General features: G+C 48.6%; 1 protein-coding gene across 1 annotated transcript in view; it reads left to right on the top strand.

Moving 5' to 3' along the window:
- FTCD (formimidoyltransferase cyclodeaminase) overlaps positions 1-25,265 on the top strand; it is a 261,402-nt gene that overhangs the window by 45,816 nt on the left and 190,321 nt on the right. The gene's annotated exons all lie outside the window — the stretch shown is intronic.

Below are 25,265 nucleotides of genomic sequence, written 5' to 3'. Positions count from 1 at the left end.
TTCCTGCTCCGGAAAACACAAGACACCGGCAAGGAGAGCAGCTGTTTTGGCACAGTCCGCCCTTAGATACCTGACGTCACTGTATGAACAGCGTTCACACAGCTGAGGGAACTTCCTATTTCCAAGTTACCAAGGTCCTCAGAAGTCGCTTCGGAATACCGCGACACAGCCTTCTTTCAGGAACACTCCGGCAATAATAACAAATTACGTGCAACGTCTCTATGCCACGCCCCCTCTTTTATTCCCCTCTGTAACACCGGGAATTCTGGGAGATGTAGTTTTAAATGCTAGGCAGGCGCGCTGATGATCGTAAAACCTGACAAAGGGCCCTGCCGATCTGCTTCACATGTTTTGTGGCTGCGAGAAATTAGGGCCAATTAAAAATGAAATTGTAAAGTTTTTAGAGGGGCTGCTAGATGTCAGGATTGATCTATCCCCAACACTTTTAATATTCGGGTTGACGCCAAAATGGGTTTGAGCGTAGAGATGGAGGCACTCGTTTTCATAGCAACAGCAGTCTTTAGAATATTAATTGCTGCTGCATGGAAGGACACTGAGGCCCCAACCTTTCAGATGTGGATGTGTAGGCTACTAGGGATCCATAACATTGAGTCAGAGCTGTACGCACTGAAGGGAGTGAAATCCAGGGATATGGGACTAAGGCTCTGGGCCCCCGTGGCATCATGAAGGCGGTCAAAAACCCTGGGCTTGTAGCTTTTTAACATCCATAGCACTACTCCCCTTACGATCTTAACATATTATCTGTATTTGTATCTCCCGTTATATTAATGGTTTTAATCAGCTTGAACATTCTTATTAGAAGTGGAAAATCTGTTAGCCATATTTATATCTTAGTATGTATAACTATCTGGTATAGTCATGTTAGTGTGTGTTTTTTCCTATGTATTTGATATGATATTGTCATGAACTTTCAATAAAAACAAAAAAAATAAAAACAAAAAAGGAAAAGCTTTTAAAATTAAAATTTCATTACAAGACAGGAGGCAACATTATGCATTAATACTTTAATGCAGTCATCACAAGCAGCCGCTCTTACATCATAGATAGAAAGAACTAGAATACAGTGACAACAACAATAAAAAGTATGAGCAACCAACAGAGCTGCCTCTTTTAAATGAAACTAAGCAAAGGAGAGAGTTCGTAAGGTCGAGGTGCAACTTGGAGAGCGATGAAGAAACGAAATTCCTAAGAAGGAAACGAAGAGAAGAGCAGTCCAGGAAACTATCCGTTAAGCTGAGTTATCTGAAAAGAAGAATGAAAAAATTAAAAGGTTGAAAAACCTTTGCGTTAAAGACAAAATGCATATTGTAAACAGTAAACGAACAAGGAAAGAATCAACAGCATATGATTGTAAATAGTCAATAAAATATAAATATATACTCCGTCCAAGGAAGGGACGGGTGGGATAATGTTAGCCTACTGTCTTTAATGAAATCCAGATTCTCTGGTCAAGTTAATAGGAGAATCGCAATTTCATTACAAGACAGGAGGCTACATTGTGCATGTTGTCAGCCTTGAAGAACAACATCGGACATGTGTTCAATAGGTTTACAATAATGACGAGCAAAAGGGAAGGCATTGGACCAATCAGCAGCTTTAAGGATATCATATCCTTCGGGATAAAGTTTGAGCTATATAAAACTTTATAAATAAATAAAAAAATCTAACTTACCACCAGACCAAAAGGACTTGCTAGCCATAGCACCTCTGAGAGAGTGGGCTTGAAATTTAGAAAGGTCAATGTCAGTGAAGTTCATAGACAACTTGAACCATTGAGCAATAGAGCAGGAAGAGACTGGTTTAAAAGGTTTAACAAATTAAATGAGTAGTTGATTGGCATCCTGAGGGCGAAGGTCTTTCATTCTGGAGTCGTATTCTTTCATACAATCGACAACAAAGTTTTTTGGCGTAGTCAAAACGAGGGTAAAATATAGAATCTGACATGGTTTTAGGTCTCCTAAGGATTTCAAACTGAACACCATACATGTCATAACATCTATTAGAAATATCAAGAGATTTAACATCAGATACCCTACGACAAGAAATCAAACATAAGAGTAGCAAGTTTAATAGAAAAACATTTCCTGTTATGAAGAGAATTATCAGGCCATGAAGAAAAAAGGTCTAGGATAAGTATTAACAGACGTTTCAAGGAATTTATTAAAAAGGGCAGTAGATAGACTACATTAAAGGATTAATGCATAATGTTAGCCTCCGTGTCTTTAATGAAATCCAGATTCTCTGGTCATGTTAATAGGAGAATCGCAATTAATGTTAACAAGAATTTATAAAAATAGTCCATATTTACTATTTAATCATGAAATGTTAATTATTCATTTAAAGTTTTTGAAAACAAGGAAAATATATTTTATAAGTTATATCTGAATTAATTCCATACATCACTTTTAATGAGTTTTTTTTTTAAAACTTGTTTTTATCGGCATTCCGTTATTTGAACAGTACAAATCATGTATCTAGACATATAAGCGATAACAATATACTGCACTCGTATAAGTCCACTATGATATGTGGAGCGGTTTGTAGGTGCCATGCAACAGTATTATTCAAAACGGGGGCACAAACCGGGGAGAGGAGCATGGATGTGTAGAGCACGGGTGCGGGGGATTGTGATACGGGATTGGGTGTCGTACATCTCGCTGGGTTGCGTAGCAGTGTACCACTGCTATGTGAGAAGGGGCTTAAATTGGATCACTGACGGGGTTCAATCATCTAATATGGTAGGATGTGGGGTATGGGGTATATCCGTCTGCATCGCTGGTGCGCCGTCAGGGGGGGTTCAAGGTCCGCAGTCCTGCCTGTGTAGGTGGGTGGGAAGTGGTGGGTTGGATGGACTGGCGTCCGGCTCCTCACTACTTGTTGATTGTTTGAAACGGTGTAATAGCATGGCCCATTCCATGGAGATGGGGTGCTTCCGGATTCCCTTGACTTCTTATTCGCGTAACGCATCTTCTGCCGCCACTGCCCATTTACATACCGCTCCCACCCATGCCGTCAGAGAGGTGCCCGTGGGGGATCGCCAGTGCATGGCTATACTCCTTTTTGTGAGTAATAACGTTAGTGAGATGAAACGCTTGTGTGCTTTAAGATGCTTCTGAATCCGGAATATGCCTAGCGCACTAGCTTCCCACGTGTCCAGGGTTGTAAGTCCCGTGACGTCTGAGTATCATGGACCATTTGCCATAAGGATCGAAGAGTGGGGCAGGTCCAGAACATGTGATGAAAGTCGGCCTCTGGGGAGTGGCATCTGGGGCAAAGGAACGGAGTGTCGGGGTAGAATTTTTGCAAGCGCGCCGGTGTCAGATACGCCCTGTGGAGGATGTAAAATTGTATATTTTTAAATCTGGCATTCCTAGACACCTTTTTGGGAGATTCAAGGGCTCTAGTCCATTCCGTCTCATGTAGTGGGCGTCCTATTTCGTCCTCCCAGGTGGCACGTAAGGTTGTTAGGGGGGCGTGTGAGAGTTTGCGGAGCGCCTTGTATAGCAATGTGACTAAATGTCGCCCAACCCCCATGTGCAAGATTGTGTGTATGACCGGGTGTGTGTTTGGTTCCCCGGCCTGAAGGTTGTGGTGGGGACGGAAGCATTCAAGAAGTTGGTGATACCGTAGGAGCTGACTCAGAGGGAGATCGTATTCATCCATAAGGCGTTGGAATGGTTTAATCTGCCCATCTTCGAAGAGGGACTCCTTGTCTGTGATCCCACACACTGTCCATGCTGTTAGCATGTTAGCCGGATAGTAGGTTTCGAATCTGGGCCAACCAACCAGCGGGAGTAATGGAGAGTATGAGGGCGTTCTGGGCGACATGCAGTGTACTCTTAACATGCATTGGCGTGCAATCTTCACCTGTAAGGGGTATGTACGCCGCGGTTTGGTGCCCAGTAGGAGGGGACGGGTGAGTTCCGGAATGGGGACCCGGCCCATCGGGGTGTGAGTCTCATCCGCATGTCGACCCGCCGTCCAGTAAGACAGCCATTGAAGTTGTGCTGCCAAAAAGTAGGATTCAAAGGATGGGGCTCCTAGGCCTCCCTGAGTGGTAGATAATTGTAGTGTCTTCAGTGCTATTCTGTGTCGGCACGCTCATTTGGGGGATCTGTCAAAGGAGGGAGTTAAGGTCGCGAAAGAGGTTTTGGGTGGGACCACTGGCAGATTCGTAAAGTGATATAAGGGCTGAGGGAGCTTTATCATTTTTGCCAACGCGACTCGGCCAATTGGGGCTAGCAGGAGTCTGTTCCAGAATCCGACCGCTGACCTAAGGCTAGCAAGTGCTCTGCAATGGTTGCCCTCGAAAATATCGGCCGGGGAATGGTAAAGACGGATCCCGAGGTACCTGGGGGCCTCCATGCTCCAGGACACTGAGTCCCCATCCATAGTCTTGAGGGGGTAAGTTAGGATGGAATGGGTAGACCGTGGATTTGTCCCAGTTTACTCTGAGCCCAGAGGCGTCCGCGAGCGTCATCCATATAGGAGTCAGGTCGTCTGTGGTCCCTCACGTATATTAAAAGGTTGTCGGCATACATGGAGACTCTGAGTGACATCCGCAAGTGGAATGCCCCAGTTCATGCCTTCCTGACGCAATCTTATAGCCAGTGGCTCGACCGCGAGGGCGAAGAGGAGGGGTGAGAGGGGGCAGCCTTGCCTCGTGCCCTTCCGGACCTCGAAGGCCGTGGAGATATGTTTCCCTAACCGGACTCGTGTGGTAAGTACTGTATATAATAGACGTGGGTACGCTACAAGAACGGGGCCGATGTTGAGTCGGTGTAAGACTGAGAATAGATATTGCCATGTGATGGTGTCAAAAGCTTTCTCAAGATCGAGAATGAGACAGGCTGAACGTGGGTGCGTGTCCTTCACCTGATCTTGCACGTGGAAGATGCGGCGGATGTTTTGGGATGTATTTCTGCCCGGGACGAACCCGCATTGATCCGGGTGGACCAGGGGGCGTATTTGTACACATCTATCGGCCAATATTTTCCCTAGAATTTTACAGTCTGTGGATAAGAGTAATGGGACGATATGATGCCATAAGTTGTGGGTCCCGATGCGGATTCAGAAAAGTTACAATTACAGATTCCCTAAGGGATTTAGGGAGGAACCCCTGTTCAAGGGCCGACTCAAACATTAGTGTCGTCCACAGCACTAGTAGGGGAGAAAAGGTAGTGTAATACTCTAGTGGGAGTCAGTCTAGGCCTGGTGCCTTGTTACGAGATAGGGCATGTATCGCTTGGGTGACTTCGGCGGACACCATCGTGTCTAGTGCAAGCCTGTCTGCTGCCGTGATTGTAGGTAGCGTTAGGGGATCAAGGAAATGATCTATTGAGGATTGCGAGGGTGGGATCGGAGTGCTATAGACCGCCTCCTAATAGTGTCGGAACGCTAACAGGATCTCGTCCTGGGACCCCACCAGGGTGCCATCAGGGTTGAAATCGGTAATTGGTTTAATGTCTGTGTCCTGCCGCGCTAACCAGGCAAGCATCGTGCCTGATCCCTTTTTTTATGCATCCGGGTGGCATAAGTTCTGAAATTGTATTTACGAAGGTCAGCACAGGCTGTTTGATAAGCCGTCTTGGCTGTGGCTGTGAGCGCAACTTGTTCCTCAGTGGAGTCATCTTGTTTAGTGGTCGTGGCGAGGTGTTCTGCTTTGGTGAGTGCCTGCTCTAGTGTCCATCTAACCCCCGTGATTTGTTTAATGAATTCTCCCCGGGCCACCACTTTGAATCCGTCCCATTCCACCAATACCGAGGAGGCTGTGCCTACATTGTGGGTGAAGAAGTCTTGTATGCTTTGTGTTTGAGCATGTTGAAAGACCTGGTCGGTTAGGCATTCACGTGGCAGTCGCCAGGTGGGGACCGGTGGGTGTGGGCGGCGCCAGTTCAGCCGTAGTAAATGGGCATCATGGTCTGAGACGATCCTGCCCATATAATCTGTGGACAGAATTTTGGGGAGGAGCAGAGGAACCTATCCAGGCGCACCCGTAAATTATGGGGGATGGAATGGAATGAGTAAATGCGGGTGTGTGGATGATGAAGTTGCCATGCATCTGTGAGGGCCCAGTGCGAGGTCCAGTCCCGAAATTTCTCCGTTTGTTTGGGAGCCGGGGAGCGTAGGGGTGGGGGGTGCGAGCGGTCTAGGGTGATGTCCAGTGTGCAATTATAATCTCCTCCCAATGGCCAGGGAACAGCGGTGAATTGAGCAAGGATCCCCGTGAGATGGTCCCAAAATTTATCCTGTTCCAGGTTAGGGGCGTAAATGCTACCTAATAGGACTGCCTGGCCATCCAGAAGGCCCTCTAATAAAGCATACCTGCATTCCTTGTTCTCTACCCGTCTGAGTTCCCGGAAAGGAGTCCCTGGTCTAACCCAGATCAGGGCGCCCCGTGCGTATGCGGAGTATGTAGTGGCACAAATCGTGTCGCGCCATTTAGCCTGTAGTTTGCCTACTTCGGTGCCAGTAAGGTGGGTTTCCTGGATGAATGCGATTCTGGTGTTTTAGCGTTTTATGTATGAGTATACGGAGTAGCGCTTTCTCGGTGTGTGTAGACCCCTGACATTGAGTGTAAGGACATTAATGTCCGATAGTTGTGTTGCCATCTTCCTGGGGGAGTCTGTGGTCAGCGAGATCCCCAATCCAATAGCCCTCCTGTTGGGAGGAAGCACCCAAGGGACCCGATATAGTGCTGCCAAATGTGTGGCATGTGCCCTGACTCGTACCATGCTATGAAGGGGGTGGGACAATACCAAACTGGGGTTGGAACTGACAGAACTGGGGTTGGGAAACAGTCCCAATACATAGGACACGTCGCTGGTGGCGATATATCCAAACAAATTCCCTACTAGGGGAAAGGTGTGATTAGAACCTGCGGGGGTGGCAGTATGTGTACGCGCGAGACTGCGCGCGGATCGGGTCTTTGGAGGATCAAGGAATGTCGCGCTTAGCCAACACAGTACAAACAAAACGCTTGTGCAATACTAAGGGAGTCCAGCGCGAACCGGGCGCCCGTAACTGTCTGTGGAGTTCATTCACATTGAAGAGGCACCCAATTGTCCGTCCAGGATAGCATCAGCTGTTTGTGCGGTGACCGGGGGGGGGGGGGTGGCGGAGCCTCCGCCAGACACTGTCATCGCTGTCGTTTCCCCCCCCCCCGATGTGAATATCTGTGCGGGTCGATCGATGTCCTGCGTGAGGGGCAGCGCTTGTAGATCCATCACCGCTTGCAGGGCCTCTCGGCGTTCTCGTACTATTTGTGTCAAGTCTGGAGACTCTTGGGGAGAAGACCCAGGCCTTCTGGTGGTGCCATTGTGGGGTCGCTTGGGCCGCGTCTCCTGGATCTTGGTGGTTTGGGGCTTGAGTTGCGCTGAGTCTCTGCTCTGGACTGCAATGGGCAGTGTTGGTCTGCCCAGTCTTGTGCCTCCTCAGTAGTGGCGAAGAAGATGGCGGAGCCCTTGTGTAGGACCTGGAGTCGAGCAGGGTACAACAGGGAATATGGACATTGTTCGTGCGTAGTCGCGTTTTGACATCGGGGAAGGAGGACCGCTGTTGTTGAACTGCGCGTGCATAGTCTGGGAAAATCATAATTTGTTTGTTCTCTACTTGTAGGGGGCCTGCCATTCGGGCCGCTCGGAGTACTGCGTCCCGGTCGCGCAATAATAGAAACTTTGCCAGCATCGGTCTCGGGGCAGATCCTGGCGGCGGTCTCCGGACAGGAACCCTGTGGGCGCTTTCGATGGAAACTAATGTAGTCCGGTCCGTAACTGGGGTAAAGGATTTTGTCCAAGTCTCCATATAGTCCAGGGGATTCACATCTTCAATTCCCTCCGGCAGACCCAGCACGCGTATATTACAGCGCCTCGACCGTCCTTCCAAATCATCCGCGTGCTCTTCTATGACCGCCATGCGGTGTACGACCTCCTGTAGTGTGGTTTGATGTGTTTTAACCATGGGTTGTAGGTCGGCTAGCGTCTTCTCTCCATCTTTCACTTTGTCCGCTAGCGCTAGTTTCCGGTGATCGTCGCGGATTAGGCTGATGTCGGTTGCCAGGGTGCCCAGTTGCTCCTCCATGGACAGCCGGGATAATTCGATGGCTGCCAGTACCTGGTCCAGTTTAGCCGATACAGTTGGGTCCGCCTGCAATGTATTGGTTTGCGACCATGCCCGCGTGTGTGGCATATTCTCCGGAGCGGTTTCTGGCACGGAGGGTGTCTGTGTGCCCCTTGGTTTCCCCATGGCGGTAATCTCTGGGAGATAGTGCTCGGCATCAGGGATGTGAGAGGGAGCGTTGCTCTGCGGAATTTCTGCCCAGAGATTAGGGGGGGGGGCGAGGGGCTGAGCAATGCCCACCACACTGCCACGTGGCTCAGGTGGTCAATACAAGGTCGCTGCTGTCCCCAGGTCCCCTCGGAGCTGTGTGCACTTAATGGGAGGGGAAGCAGTAGGACAGGGCCTCCAGATGACACGTTGTGGAGGGTCAGAGCTGGCTCAGTGACAGAGACAGTCCAATATACGAGCTCGGGAGAGCTAGCACTCCTCCATGTTAGGGTCAGGCAACATCTGTGGCAGTCCCAGGTAGCGGTTGACAGTTCGGTAGTGTGGCCTCGCCGGGCCGTCCACCCAGGGGAGCGCTGCAACAGGGGTTATTGAGGCACGCAGCTCACCTTCAGTCTGTTGGCTGATGAACACGTCTTGGGAATCTCGTCGTCACTTGCGGGGCTCCTGAGGCGCCATCTTTGGGTCAGTCGAGTCCTTCGGGGGGAAATTGGCTGCGCTGGTGAACCTCAGGTCCCAATGTCTGCAGAAAGGTGTCTGTCCATATTGTGGTGCCGCTGTGTGGTGTACTCAAGACGGGACCTTGCGTGGAGCAGCAGCCCTTCAGGATATCCAAAATGGCGGGCTGCTCCCACTCTGATCCTAGCGTCCCCCGAGCGGATGGGTCCGGAATGGGGGGGGGGGCTTCCTGGCCACAGGCCTCCGCCGGCTTCATGGTCTTCTCAGGGATGGCAGCCGGGAGATGTAAAGCCTCTGGTCAGATTAGGCCATAGGTTCGAAGTCACGGCGCCATCTTGAGCTTCGGCGCCCGCCTCCGGTGGGTCGATTTCGATGTCCCTTTCCACCGCCGCCGAGCAGATTACCAGGGACTGCAGGATCACCTTGGATGTCTGGTATGTTCCGACTGCTGATTTTCGACGTTTTGGGCCCTCGGCGACCTCTGAACCGGGTTGGATGCCGGCCCGATCGCGGCGCCTCAGCGGGACACAACCGCCATCGTGGCTAGCTTAGCCACGCCCCACATCACTTCTAATGAGTTAATGCACATTATAACATTTTAATGTAAACGTTAGACAAATAATTGTAATTTCCATTAATGAAAGTTTGAATTTCCATTTAACAGTGCTGTAGCATTTTTTAATGTTCTTCATTTAAATTATAATTTACATTAATAGTAAACATTATAAATATTTATTGAAACTTTAAATAAACGTTATTTTTCCCTGTACTTTACCATGCGGAGACCTTCACCTTGACTGCAGTTTCCCTGTGATAAAGTATAGGGAAAATGAGAAAAAAATTACCTTTACAGTAATATTTAACAAAAAATGTATTTTCATGTTATATATTTACTTTAACCCCTTCGGTGCATTGGACTGGCCTCGGCTGTCTGACGCACCAGTGCTCATGTACGTTGGACACCCCCGGCTGTCGTTGCACATGTAATCCCTCTGGTGCGGGAACCAGAGGGATTCCATCCCCCTCCCCCAACAGGAGGGCGATCCCCAAGCAGGGAACCACCCACTAGCCACCAGGGAGGGGTAAGCGGCCCCTTGGGCATGGGCCTTTGCTCCCCCCAAAATTAAATGGGTATCTTCAGACTGTCTGCCCCATTCCTGGGGGTGACAGAAAGCCCATTAGATCACCAGGGATATTTTTCCACATTAAATTAGGGGTGGGGGCTTCCCTATATAGCCATACAATGCCCCCTGCCCCCCCTCTGCAAGGGACAGGCAGGGTAGTAGCCCCACTCTGCTCCCAAGGGGGGGGCAGAAAGTCAACTAGATGCCAGGGTTTTTTTGCCAATGAATTTAGGGGTGGAGTCTGCTATATGGAAGGGTGAGGGCTGCCAATGCACCCAACCCCTCCCCCCCAAAAAAATGCTAGTCTTTCTGCCCCCCACTGAGGCAAGAGGGGGCAATAGCCCCTTCTCTGCCCCCCCGGGGGCCAGAAAGCCCACTAGCCATAAGAGATTTTCTTTTCTCAAGTTCGTGGGTGGGGGCTACCCACAATGGCCATGTCAATGCCCTAAACCTCCCAAAAATGATGCCAGTCTTTCTGCCCCCCCCAGTATTTTTATTATCTATACGTAAGGGTGAGGGCTGCCAATGCACCCAACCCCTCCCCCTCCCCCCCAAAATGCTAGTCGTTCTGCCCCCCACTGGGATGCAAGAGGGGGCAATAGCCCCTTCTCTGCCCCCCCGGGGGCCAGAAAGCCCACTAGCCATTAGGGATTTTCTTTTCTCCAAAGTTCGTGGGTGGGGGCTACCTAGAATGGCCATGTCAATCCCCTAAACCCCCCAAAAAAGATGCCAGTCTTTCTGCCCCGACCAGGAGGCAGATGGGGGTAGTAGCCCACTAGGAGCCAGAGATTATGCTGGCTTTTTTTATATGTAGGGGTGGGGGCTGCTTTTGGGCAATGTCGGGAATTTTGTGGATTCACACATTCCAGAACTTTCCATCACAGAAATGTGAGGAAAATGTGTTTTATGATTTTTTTTTATTTTTTTTTACACAAAATGTGAGGTTTGCAAGGGATTCTGGGCAACAGTACCTGTGGGAGCAACACAAGTCACCCTACCCCTGATTCCTCTGGGCGTCTACTTTAAAAAAAAATGTTTAGGTTTGCTAGGTTTTCCTAGGTGTCGGCAGCTAAGGTTAAAAATCTACAGCTAGGCACTTTGCAAAAAAAGTGTCAGTTTTCACTGTAAAAATGTGGTGTCCATGTTGCGTTTTTGCACCATTTCCTGTTGCGGGCACTAGGCCTACCAACACAAGTGAGGTATCATTTTTATCGGAAGACTTGGAATGCAGATTGGGTGAAATTATGTGGATCCACGCAGATGCCACAACTTTCCACCACAGAAATGTGAGGACAATTTGTTTTTTTTACACATTTTAAGGTTTGCAAGGGATTTTGGGTAAGAGAACCTGGTGACAGCCACAAAAGTCGCCCCATCCTGTATTCCTGTTGAGTGTCTAGTTTAATAAAATGTATAGGTTTGTTAAGTTTCCCTAGGTGCCGGCAGAGCTAGTGTTCAAAGTCTACAGCTAGGAACTTAAAAAAAAAAAAGTCTGTTCACACAAGTGAGGTACCATTTTTATCGGGAGACTAGGGGGAACACAGAATGGTAGAGCAACTGTTACCTATTGACATTTCTGCTTTCCAAATGTAAGACTGTGTAAAAAAGAAATAACTTTGAAAAATGTCCTATAATTCACAAACCAGTATGAGTACCCACAATTTCGGAGATGTGCAAAAAGCTACTGTTTCTAAACTCTATATTTTGTTCCCATTTTAGAAATACATAGCTGTCTTTCATTCATTTTTTCACTGTTTATATTTTCCCAAATGAATTGCTTTTTACCCGGTACACAATAAAAAACGATTGAAAGATGCTGCTCAGTTATTGGCTCCGGGTTTGTCTGGGTCCTGGTGAACCTACAAGTCCTATATATCTCCACAACCAGAAGGGTCCTGTGGATGTAACTGTATATTGCTTAAAAAAATTATGTCATACTTAGAGATGACAGGTGAAAACGTTGACACAAATTCTTTTTTTTCCAACTCCTTTTCAATTTTTCCTATTTTCAACTGTTAGTTTCTATAAATAACATTTTAAGGATCTACACAAAAGGCCCCTTGCTGAATTTAGACTCGTCTACTTATTTGAAATGTATAGCTTTTCAGGATCCATTATTGCTTTCATACCCATTTTTACCATTAACTGGAAGGAGGTTGAAAGCACAAAAAATATCAAAAATAGGTTTTGTCCCTGTAAAAGGCAAAACACTGTAAAAACTTTGGCTTTCTGACAAGTCAGTCTGTACCTGAAAGTTGGGAAGATGGTGATTTCAGCACCAAAAATCCTTTGTTGATACCATTTGCAGGGAAAAAAACACTTTCATCTTCAGATCTTTTTTCTATTTTATACCCAAAAAACAAAATGTGGCTGTATTTTGACTAATTTCTGGGTCCCCTCCAAGGGAATCAACAAACCCTGGGTACCTTTAAAACCCCCATGATTTTGGAAGAAAAGTACGCAAATTTGGTGTGGATACCTCATGTGGTCAAAAGTTACAGGGCCTAAGTGCAGACTACCTTAAATTGCTCAAAAAAGGCGTAGGGGCACATGCATCATTGTAAATTGCATTCGCAAATGGTGCGAATTGCAAAATACGGCTGTTTCCGAATGCAATTTCAACTTTTGGGATGAATCATCATTTTTGTACTTTTCGCTATTTTAGAAATCGCAAAATTGCGATTTCTTAAATTACGAATGCATTTAAGGAATCTCAAATTGAGATTCCTTAAATGTAATGCATCAAACTTAGAAAAATTTGCGATTCCGCTAATAAGGGGAGCAAATTACCATCAAGTTGACCTCCAATTGCGATTCCTTATTTTTCGCAATTAAGGAATTGCAAAAAGCAATATTGATGCATGTGCCCATTAGCACGGGGGAGGAAGGGGGGAGGGAAGGCCTAGCAGCAAAGGGGTTAAATGTCTTACAGAATTAATTACGCTGCAGCACTATTAAATTCATATTGAGTTGAAACGTAATGGATATATTAAATAAATTATTTTTAGGAAGTTTAAATTAAAAATGTAGGGGCACATGTATCAATATTGCTTTTTGCGATTCCTTGATTGCGAAAAATAAGCAATCGCAATTAAGGAATCGCAAAATGCAATGCATCTAGAAATCGCTAAAAGAATTATGATTTTCTTAATATTCCTTAATTGCGACTCGCAAATTGCGAGTCGCAATTTAAGGAATACCTCCCCATTCATTCCTAAGGGCTTAGAGGCCCATAGGAATGAATGGGAAGACATTCTCAATTTGCGATTAGCAATTAGCGAATCGCAAATTTGAGAATGCGATTTCAAGGGTGGAGGGGTGTCCAAAGGACACACTGTTTCACCCCTGAAATCAATCTGTGCACAACATGAAACTTTGAAAAATGCACAAAAGTGCATTTTTCAAAGTTTTCGCAAATTACCATGAGGTTCAACCTCATGGTAATTTCCTCCCCCTAATTGCGAAATCGCAATTTTTTTAAGTTTCATGCATTGCGTTTAAGGAATCGCAAAATGCGCTTCCTTAAATGCAATCGCAATTTGAGAATTCGCAAATATTTGCGAATTCTCAAATTGCGAGGGCCTTACCCCTTCATGCATTCCAAAAGCAGATTTTGCGATCGCAAACGGCCGATTTTTGCGATTCGCACCATATGCGATCGCAAAATCCGTTGATGCATGTGCCTGGTAATTCCCACCTAAAGAATCTTTTTAATTTGTATTTATTAAGTGATGCATAGAATTAATTTAAATTGCATTTTTTAAATCCAAAGTTAGTTATTAAAATATTCAACAAATGAATGCACTATTTTTATTTATTTTGACTTCGTTATATATATTTAGCTATTGTAAATTATTATTTTTTTTTTTTTGGAAAACCTTTATTTACAGATCAAAGTACACGGCTATTCAGCCTTACATCCCAGAGGCTAGGCAGCAGTATAAAAAGAGGATGGTCAGTGCACACAGTGCATATTATAAAATCGTACAAGGTTTAATTTTATGTTATGAGTAAGAAAACAAAAAGTAAAATACCATAAAAGAGCACCAGAAACGGTGCGGAAAAGGCAAGGCAAAAGGACTTAAGCCGACAGTACCCAACGCAGGAAAAGGTTGGACCGTAAGCCCAAAGAATACACGTATGAACAGTGCAAAATGGACGATATCGGGAGGGGAAAAGCGCAGGATTTGCAAGGCATTGACAGTTTGGTTGGAAGTATAGGCTAAGGCGAAAGTCGGATCTCCAATGGGGCAGTGTCGGGAGGGAGACAGATATCACCCCTATATTCGTTCCAGGCCCCCCAGATCCGAAGCCATTTCTTGGGTCTACCCCGGGCCACATATACTGTTTTCTCACGGAGCATGCACCAGTCCATATTGGTCTTCCACAATTCAACAGATGGAGGCGATGTGGCTCCCCATTTCTGAGCGATGTCACGCTTCGCCACCATGTTTCCCAAAGTGACCCACTGGGTTTGCGCATTATTGTAATCCGTGGGGCCCCACACATTCAGTAAGCAGCGCTGGGCTTCAGCTGGCAATTCGACACCAGTCACCTCACACATCACCGCGTGGACACGCCTCCAGTAGGAAGCGACCGCATGGCACTCCCAGATAATGTGCATGAAGGTGGCCAGTTCACCACATCCACGCCTACAAAGACCGTCCACCGAATGGGCCATGTGAATCAACCGGGGGCTGGTCACATACACTCTATGTAAAATTTTCAGTTGGACCAGACGTAGTCTGGCTGGGATCGCCACTTCCTTGGGGGATGACACCGCACACTGCCAATCCTCGTCATCCAGTTCAACTCCATCACGCACCCATTGGTCTCTCACACTCAAAAGGAGGTCCGTTCGGACATTAATCAGTTTTTTATATACCAACGAGATGGCACTGTCCGACATATGACCATCTAGCACCCTATCTTCCAGCGGGGACGACTCTGGGACCTTCTCACCCAGCGGCAGCACCGCCAGAAGGGCGTGCCGCAATTGGGCGTATCTAAAAAATTCCGTCGCCCCCAGTTGAAATTATGTCTGTAGAGCGGCGAAAGACTTTCTCACCCCTGGCCATCATGTCGTCTACCTTGGAGATACCAATGAGGTCCCATCGGTCAAACCCCTTAGTATGCCACAGTTTACCCAGCAGGTCTGAGTCGTAAAGTGGGGTGGCCAACGTGAGCCTCCCCTTCCATCCCTGTGCCTTTGTGACAGTCTTCCATATGTGCACCGCTGTCCTGATTGGGCCCGTTATTCTTCCATCCAGAGATCTTTAGTATAACGCCCTGTAATACTTCCCACCATCAAGGAGCCACCGGTCCATGGCGTACCCCGGGCTATCGGCTGGACCGTAAAAACCATGATTGAGGGTAGCTAGTTGGGAGGCCCAATAATACTCTGGATATCCGGCAAAGCGATACCTCAGTCATACCACGGGAGCGTGAGTTTGGTTATAGCAATACGCGGTCTGCCGTCCCAAAGAAGGGCCCGCTGCAAGCCCTCGACCTCTCTGAAGTACCTGGAAGGGACTGGGTCCTGGGTGTTCTGGAGCGCATTGACAAACGAAGATCGTAGCGCTAGCGCTTGACTGTGACTAGGATTACTGCAAGCATTTTACTCTGTTTTACTGATATTTTAAAAACCTATTGAATGTGATAATATGTGTTTTTAAAAAACGATTTATGAGCTCTTACTTGCATTTTGCTCGCTACTCCCTGGTCCACCACAGCTTCTGTGCTGATTGTTGTGGAGGGAGGTTGAAGCGACACCACTTCCTGGTTCCTGGTTGTTCCATCCTGGCCAGCCATCTTGGGGAGGTTGGCGGGCTAGTCTCCACCCTCACCTAATCTATAAGACCTCTCCCTACCTAGCGCAGCGGTAGCGCCGTATACGCGCGGAAGAGGCGCCAAAGAGTAGCCAGTCTGCGCCAGTCAGCGGCACGGAAGCGGACGGGGGCGGACGGCTATTTACTTTACTTTTCCTTTTCCTGAGCTAGTGGCAATATGTGCCTTAGTATGCTCACGTATTCCAGCCCCGAGCTTCGTACTCTCCGTCCTCTGTGTGGCCGTTGCCATCATGTATTCCCAGGAGGGCGGGCTCTGAAGAAAGGGTGTAGCGCATGTGGTTGGCGCCTTCCTGATCGGAAATCACTTACACAGGTTAGCCCACCCATCCACCATCAATGTTTACTACTGAATACCAGATCCTTACCTGGCCACGCTCTAGACATTTGGAATATGTTACACGATTCGAAGGTATCCTGTTTGTTCCTAACGGAAACTTGGTTGTCTGACTCTTCTTCCCCAGATTTGGCAAATGCCGTACCCTCCGCCTACAATATTTATAGGAAAGACAGGCCATCTGGTAGAGGGGGTGGAGTGGCTATCAAAGTAAATAAGAATATAGCATGTCGCACGTTCCCTGTAGATAATATTCAGGGCAGTGAAGCTCTTGGCTTCACTCTCCAGCTCTCATCCTCCCAGGCTTGTACTGGTATTCTTGTTTACAGACCACCAGGCTCGGTGGGGCCGTTTTTAGAAGAACTGCAGGCAGCCCTATCGACCCCTTGCCTTAGGTCTAATCATTGCCTTCTATTAGGTGACTTAAATATTCATATGGACAATAATTCAGATCCGGACACTCAAAAACTGTTGGATATTACTTCCGTGCTAGGCCTATTTCCTTATGTGGCAGGACCATCTCATAATAAAGGCCACACGTTGGACCAGATCTTCTCTACTCTTCCTATCTGTGTTGACCCTCCCATGCCAATTTTGTGGTCAGATCACTTAATCATCACTTTCTCCATCCCTGTCATGGCTTCATCACGGTCCAAACCTGCTGGGTCGCTAAAGCATCTCTCCAAACCTTTCCATCTTCTTACTAGGGAGATGCTTTCAAATGCTTTAACAAACTTCCCTTGTCCCACCTCTGATAATGTAGAGGATTACATTGCTCTCTTTCACAACTGGCTCACAGATCGTCTAGAGAGCTTGGTTCCGGCCAAGAAACAAAATTCCGCCGATAAGAGGACATCTGCCCCTTGGTTTACCCCTCATTTAAAAAAAGCACGACAAGATCTTAAGAAAGCAGAAAGAGCATGGAGGCGATCTTATGATCATACTGAGAGGCTAAATTTTAAGACGCTGACTCGAGCCTCCCATAAATCAATTTGGGAAGGTAAAAAATCCTATCTGGAATCTAGAATAAATGAAGCGGAACATTCTTGCAAGGAAATTTTCAGGGTGGTAAAAGATTTCACCTCTCCTTCCGCTTATACTCCAACCCATGCTCATTCAGAAGCTTAGCTGAAGGAATTGGCTGTCTATATTGTACAGAAAATTACCACCATTCAAGAATCTCTCCAGGCCACTTTTCAGCAGCAGACGATGAGTCTGGGGTGCCAATTACCAGACCATGGTCCCTTCCTGTGTGACTTTCCCCCACTAGATCAGGAGAGTTCTCTTGACATCTTGGCAAGTCTTAAATCCGGATCTCCACAAGATCCTTGCCCGGCCAAGTGTCTAGCAAATATGGCACCAGTTCTAAATGACCTGGTAAATCCCATCCTGAATCTGTCGCTCTCTTCCGGGGTAGTTCCCAAAGCTTGGAAGAGCGCCATGATCCTGCCACTCATTAAAAAACCAGCGCTCAACCCTTCAGTCCATGCCAATTACAGACCCATCTCCCTACTCCCTGCTCTGGCAAAAGTGACTGAGAGGTTTGTTCACAGATCTATCTCTAATTTCATCGAGGAAAAGGGTCTGTTGCATAGCACTCAATCTGGCTTCCGTGCAAATTTCAGCATGGAGACTGCGCTCCTTGAAGTCACAGATGCCATCAGGGAGGAGTTGGATGTTGGAAAAAAAGTGTTACTGATTATGCTAGACCTGTCGGCGGCTTTCGACACCGTACCCCACGCACTTCTTCTTTCCAGACTCTGGGAATTTGGTCTGCGGGGAACGGTGTGGAATTGGCTTAAATCCTTCTTAGCCGACCGCCGGCAGACAATCTGGGCACCTCCCTACTCCGCCGAAATGTCACCGCTAGAAGTGGGGGTTCCCCAAGGTTCCATTCTGAGCCCCCTCCTCTTTAACATCTTTATGGCCCCCCTGGCGGAGACGGCGGAGTCTTTCGGCGCCCGGATTGTCACTTACGCTGACGACACTCGGCTCCTCTTTGTAAGCAACAAGGATGGCCTGTTTGACGATGCCCAGGTCAGGGGCTGTTTGAGCGCTGTTTTTGAGTGGTTTGGACGTCATGGGCTGAAGTGCAACTCCGACAAGTCGGAGTTGCTCTTCTTTGGTTGTACCTCTGAGCCTGATTGGAAACCCTGGTGGCCGCAAGATATGTTTCCTCCCACTAGTTCATCTTTGAAAGCCAAAAACTTGGGAGTTTTGACAATGAGCTATCTTTCGGACCGCATATCTCATCTCTTACTGGGAAATGTTTCGGCATCCTTCGGATGCTTCGTAAATTCCTCCCTCTAGTCTCCATCCAGCACAGAAAAATCATTGTTAAGGCACTGATTGGCTCTAGGCTTGATTATGCTAATGTTTTGTTCCTGGGACTTCCCAAATATTTGGTCAGGCGTCTGCAAATCGCCCAGAATTCTGCAGCCCGAGCCATCTTTGGTCTTCCAAGAAAAGCCAGAGCCACTGATCTCCTCTCAACACTACACTGGCTTCCTATTGCTAAAAGGATTCTGTTTAAAACTTTTACCACGACTTTCAAGGCCCTACGTGGCATAGGCCCCAAATATATTTCTAAACGATTGTCCTGGTATAACCCCCCCCCAGATCTCTCAGATCTTCGTCCCTATCTAAAATGAGTGTTCCCATTATCAAGCGTGCTGGAGCAGGAGGACGCTCTTTTCGCTACTTAGCTCCTCATGCTTGGAACGACCTCCCAATCTCTTTGAGACAGACCTCTAGCCTTCTATCCTTCCGAAAGGCGCTTAAGACATGGCTTTTCCCTTAATTTGATGCTGCTTCCTGTGTCCTCACGTCCTCTCAGTGTTATGTTCTCCCTTCTTCGGTTGGGTTTCCTTCGATAAAGCGCCGGGATACTCCGTGGAGTGGCCCTGCGCTATAGAAGTATAAAAATAAAATAACATAACATAACATACAGAAATATGGGCAGGGACATCATTTTGAACAACGCCTCACGTCCAAGCAGGGAAAGCGGTAGCTTACGCCACCCCTCCACATCACACCGAAGGCGTGCAAGAGGGGGAAGCAAGTTGTTCGCATAGCGTGTCTGGGCATCGGTTGAGATATAGATGCCTAGGTATTTAAACCCCTGCCTCGCGATCTGTATGGTGCAACCCCTGGGGAGCCGCGGAGTCTCACCACTCAAAACATATAAGTGGGACTTCGACCAGTTAATAACCAGGTCCGAATACCTACCAAAGGTATACAACACATCGCATACCACGATAAGGGACTTACAGGGAGAGGTAAGGTAGAGCAGGATGTCATCGGCATATAGAGACACGCGGTCCTCTAAGTCAGAAGACCACCGTATCCCGGTGATATCTGGGTGAATCCGCAACCAGGCAGCCAGAGTTTCCAGCGCCAACGCAAACAGAGGCGACAAGGGGCAGCCCTGCCTGGTGCCACTGCGAAGAACAAAGGATGCGGACACTCGGCCATTGACCGTAACATTGGCGAGTGGACTAGCATACAGAAGTTTGACCCATCCTATAAAATCAGGGCCGAAACCCGAACTTAGTCAGTACCGCCCACAGGTAGTTCCACTCTAGGGAGTCAAAGGCCATCGTGGCATCCAAGGACACCAAAACGGCCGGCTCCCGGAGCGTACGGATCCTCGCCATGACCGCATGGAGTCTCCTAAGGTTTAGGGCGGTGTTACGGTGAGGAATAAAGCCCGACTGATCCGGGTGAACCAAGTCGCTAATCACGCCAACCAGTCAATTAGCCAGTAATTTAGCTAGGATCTTAGGCTCGGCATTCAACAAAGAAATAGGGCGATACGAGCGGCATAAGTCTCTGGGCTTCCCTTCCTTATGAATGACCACAATGGTGGCCAACCTCTGGTCTGGGGGGAGCACTCCCGCCTCACGCGCCTCCAAGAACATGTCCCTCAAGGGCGGGGCGATGGTGTCGGCCTTTATTTTATAAAGCTCCACCGGGAGACCATTAGGGCCGGGTGCCTTGCCGGACCTCAGAGAGCGTATCGCCAATGCGACCTCATCTGCTGTTATACCTCTATCCATGTCGTCGCGTTCAATGTCCGACAGACACGGGAGGTCCACCTCTCTCAAAAGGGCGTCAGAGTCCGCCTCAGACATATCAGAAACTGAGGTGTAGACGGACTCTAAATAATCGGCAAAAACCGTGACTATGGCGCTAGGGTCGGTAACACACACCGTCCTCCCCCAGCACCTCAGGGACAACCCGGGAAGCCATCTCCTTTTTGTCAAGCCACGCAATAAGCTTGCCTGCCTTGTCCCCAACATCGTATATCCTACCCTGCTGTTCTCTGCCCACAGCCTTGGCAGCGTCAGTGACAATGGCCCGATTCTCAGTCTGCTTAAGGGAGAGAGCGTGGAGCAGGGCAGGCTTCGGGGCAGTCTTCAATTGGGAGTCAATTTCCTCGATCTCTGATTCCACCCGCACCGCTTCCTCGTCTCTATGCCTGCGCGCCTCCGCTATTAAGGAGAAGGCTTCACCTCTCAAGACAGTCTTGAAGGCCTCCCATAGGGACACAGCTGACGCAACCGAGCCTGCGTTTTCAGAAAAGTAGAGCTCAATGGCTTTAGCCAGGAGTCCATGGGTCTTAAGGTTACGTAAGTACCACGGGTTAACCGGCGCCACCCTCTTAGCCACCACGATGTCAAAATCAAAGGACACCCAGAACGGAGAATGGTCCGAGATACCCCTGGCCATCAGACGGGCCTCCGAAACAGCCGACGCATGGGCCGCCAATGCCAGAATGTAATCAATCCTGGAGAGGCTGCCATGCGCTCCGGAGTGAAAGGAGTACTGACGCTGGGTAGGATGAAGAAGCCTCCAGCAATCTATAAGGCCCATAGTATCCAAGAAGTCCGGAAGCCAGGACTGCGCACTCCGAAGATCTCTGGATGGATGTCTGTCTAAGGTCCCAGAACCCACCGCGTTGAAGTCACCACCAACTATAAGCAGACCCTCAGGCAGACCCAAAATGGCGCCCCCAAGATCCTGAAATGTAGTTGTTTGCAAACCAGGGGGGACGTAAACAGAAACCACGACTAGGGTACGCCCCTCCCACCTACCCGTGACGGCGACGTAGCGTCCTCATCAATTACGCTGGATTCCATCTCAAACGGAAGTGACACGCGCACCATAATCCCCGTCCCACGGGACCCCGAAGAGAACCCCGAATGTGCCACCATCTTGAAACCTTTCCTATTTAGCGCGTGGCACGTATTTCCTATCAAATGAGTTTCTTGCAGCAGAATGACATCAGGCATGCATCTCTTAAACATTTGTAGCACCACACCTCTCTTAATACGATCCCCCAGCCCATTAACATTCTAACTCAGAACATTTAACTTCTTACCCCCCATCGTCAATGTAGAGGCCCATGCCCGCCCTGCAGGGCGGCGGCGCTACATCACAATTAGCAGCATAACATTTACCTTGCCATGAAATAGAAAAAGAGAAGAAACACAGAGAAAACAAACGACCCATCCACCCCCCTCCCTGCACCCCTGCATTAGACTAAAGAGCCCCCCAACTAGCAGTGTGCCTGTCGCCCCCAAAAACTACTCTACGAAAATCCCCTAGAGGAGAAAGGAAACTAACCTATCCCCCCCGCCCCCGATTCCCCCGGTCGTGTGAGAGGATAGTAACAAAAAAAAACAGTACTGTATAAACTACTGCCTGGGCAGTCGCATAGTCCGAACAAAGTCCAGAGGATCAGTCTATTCCTGAGAATCAGGTCCTCCAGCCGCCCCTTCCGACTGGTCCTCGGGAGCCTCCCGGCGCCGAGGCAAAGTGTCCAACCAGTCCCCAGCGACTTCAGGCATGTCGAAGAACAATGCACGGCCATCATGTTCGATACGTAGTTTCGCAGGGAACAGCATGGAGTACTTCATCCCCAACTCGCGTAGTCTACGTTTCACACCCGTGAAACTTTGCCTCCGTTTCTGCACCGCTTGGGTGAAGTCTGGGAAAAAGTTAATGTCAGCATTTTGATATTTCAGCGGTCCACCTCTCCTCGATGCCTGCAGGATAGCGTCCCGGTCCCTAAAGTTGAACACACGGGCGATGATAGGACGCGGTAGGGCCCCCAGCTTCGGACGGCCTCCAGGCAGCCTATGAGCTCTCTCAACCGAGAAAAACTTGCTGAGGCCTCCCGGGGCCAGGTGGTTTTGGACCAGGTTCTCGACAAAGAGGTCGGTGGCATCCTCCTCGGGCCCCCTCCGGAACACCTACAATTCGGACGTTCTGGCACCTGGCACGTCCTTCAAAATCATCAAGCCTAGGGGCAAACAGCGAGTTCGCAGCTTTCAGGTCACGGACCTCTGATTGCAGGTCCGATACATCCGAGGTCAGGCTCGCCGTTTTAATATCAAGGGATTTGACCCGATCATTGGTCTTGCCCAGATCGGCCCTGATCAAGTTGACCTCAATGGCCAGCGTGTCGACCTTATGCGTCAATACCTCGTGTTGCTTGTGCATCTCGGCTTTGATGCCCGCAATGGCACCCATGACGTCCCGGAGGGTGGGGGCCGAGTCATCCGGCGACGCTTCTCGATGCATGTCCTTTGGTCTCGCAGCGGCCCCGGGTGAACCCTTTGGGTGGGCGTAGCGTTCTATGTAGGTGGATTGAGAGAAAGTTGACTTTCTGCTGACCCGGGGCTTCCCTCTCTCGGGTTCACCCCTGCCAGCCATGATAGGCGAGGGCCACCACGGTCGGGAAAACCCCCAGGCCTTTGCCGGAGTACCAACACAATGAGCAGTAGCAGCCGTGTGACAGCTTGTGCGGCACCAACCAACTTCGGAACTCCGCAAGCTTTACTTCGAGACGGGACAGCCACTCTCTATCCACTCCACCACCGCACGGCTGTGTCGCAGTCACCGATTCAGGCAGGGGCGCTGATGACGTCGTTGTCCCCAAACTTCCACACGGTGTAATTCCACCTAGGGACCTCGGATTTTCAGTCGGACAACGAGTCCCTTGTCAGCAGCAGTTCATCAACAATTTCCCACATCCGTGGGGCAGGATAGGTGACAGGATTAATTCGGAGGATCGGAGGGTCTTCGGAGCTCCGAGCTCACGCGGCCATCTTGGTTGCCCGCGAAGCTCCTCCCCCCTAGCTATTGTAAATTTAATTTAACATGATTTCCTATGAGATTTAATTTTAAGTCCCTACCTCCATTATTTTGACTGAGAGAGTGGTTCAGTATGAGTCATTGGCAATGTGTAGTGCTGCAGTTAGTATTGTATTTTATTGTATTAACTTGCACTTAAAGTTGTGAAAAGCAGGAGTAAATGTACTCAGAAGTGTAAGTTTTCTTTGGGAATTAGGCCCTACAATTGCAATGAGTCTATTTTTAGATGACCTTCGGAGGAACTTCTTTAAAATTCTGAGCTTAACTATTATATTAGATATATGCTTGTGAAAGCTGAACATTCTCTTCGGAGGGAACATTGCCATCTATTATCTTCGCCAAGCATATTGTTTTTAGCAAAGTCTGTTTTCTCTGAAGCGCATCATTCTTAACTACTTAATTACTTGCCACTACAGACAATCATACTATACAGTTGAGTATTTCACATACTATTTTAAGTAAAAATCTCCATTTGAAAAGAGCACAATAATTGCATAATAATTTAACTAAAATAAACATGAAATGGAAAAATGGATAGTGGGTAGCAGTGTAATATGTACCAATATTGCCATCAAAGAGTTGTGGTGACATCCTATATTACAAGGGCGATTGTTTTGTAAATGTCACCAGAACCCTGAAATGGAATAGGACCTTACATGTTTATTTTGGGATAGTTAGATTGAAAAAGTTTATTTTTTCCCAAAGAGGGACATTTCTTATTGTGAATAGCCGGTTAAATAATGAACTTTAATGTTTTGTGGTCTGTAATAAAAAAGAACTCTCCTTAATTAGAACATTGGGATGTTGAGAGTGCCATTGAAGACAGTGAAGTGGATCGGGGCCAATTATAAGTGGAATAGAGATTCTGCTCCCTTATTCCACTGTTTGTCTTTATTTCTCCCTTTTTAATTTTGAACATTGTACCCTAATGATGATGGTTTTAATAGTGTTATAGCCCTTCTGCCTGTAACTGTTGGCAACAGGCTATTATGCAAGGGGGCGTGGCCTCTGAGCTGATGGAGGAATAGGTGCGAGCCTGTAGTTCCACACCGACCCCGCAATTTATCCTGTTTTGGGGGCTGCTCGGGTCAACCAAACCTCCTCCTGTTTGAGCGGTGAGATATCTAGGGCTGCCCCTGCACACGCCGTGTAGAAAGGTGCCTCCTGGGTGCCCGGGAGTTCTGAAGAAGACCCAGAGTCTGGACCTGACCACTGACAAAATGGCGACGGTGGCAGCAATGGCGCAGTAGGACTCCGGTGGAGTGCCGCCGTTTTTGAGGAGGATCCGCTTCGTGGACTGTGAGGGGAGATGGAGGCTCTGCTGGCTCCAAGCGCGAGGTGTGGACCCCTAGTGGAGCTGAGCTGTGCGGCGAGGGCTTTGGTGGAGCACCCAACTTGGCATTGCTGGAAAGACTTGCAGGGGTCGTGCCGACTGGGCGCCCTACAGCGGCCCTTCAGCGGAGGTGCAGTACTAGACCGGCAGTTGGCCTGGAGGGTTCCTGTCGGCTGCTGCTGGAGCCCTGGTTTTTCGCCTTCTGCGGCGAGCTGCGGAGGGTAAGCTGTGCGGAGTGGTGAGAGCCACCTTGAACTGAGCATCTCTGGGGGGCTGCTCCCCAGAGGCTGTTGCACGGAGCAGGGCTGCAGTAAATGTACGGAGCTGAGCAGAGGTGGTACTACTGAGCCGCGGGGTGCCTGCGCAGGAGGACGGCAGTGGTGATATTGTGACACTGCTCATCGACTCCTGGGGAAACCCCCCCCTCCCCCCCCACCCCCCCACCCCCTGGCAGCGGAGGTAGGAGCACTGCGGGGGCTCATGAGGGGCGACTAGCAGACTGCTGGCTTTGATCTCCTGACGTGGCCTGGCGAGTGGAGGTGCCCGCTGCAGGATATAGCGCAGGTGGCGCCCAGCTTAGGACTCTTGAAAGCGGATCGTGCCAAACTGTCAGACAGGGTGCGGCAGACGGAGATCAAGCTAGATGACATAGAACCTGGGCAGCGTAAACTGGATGCCCAAATGGGAGAAGTTCTATCCCG

The sequence above is a fragment of the Lissotriton vulgaris genome, chromosome 2_1, assembly GCF_964263255.1.
Source record: "Lissotriton vulgaris chromosome 2_1, aLisVul1.2, whole genome shotgun sequence".
NCBI lineage: Eukaryota > Metazoa > Chordata > Amphibia > Caudata > Salamandridae > Lissotriton > Lissotriton vulgaris.
The sequence above is the reverse complement of the archived record's forward strand: the minus strand, read 5'-3'. Positions and strand labels throughout refer to the sequence as shown.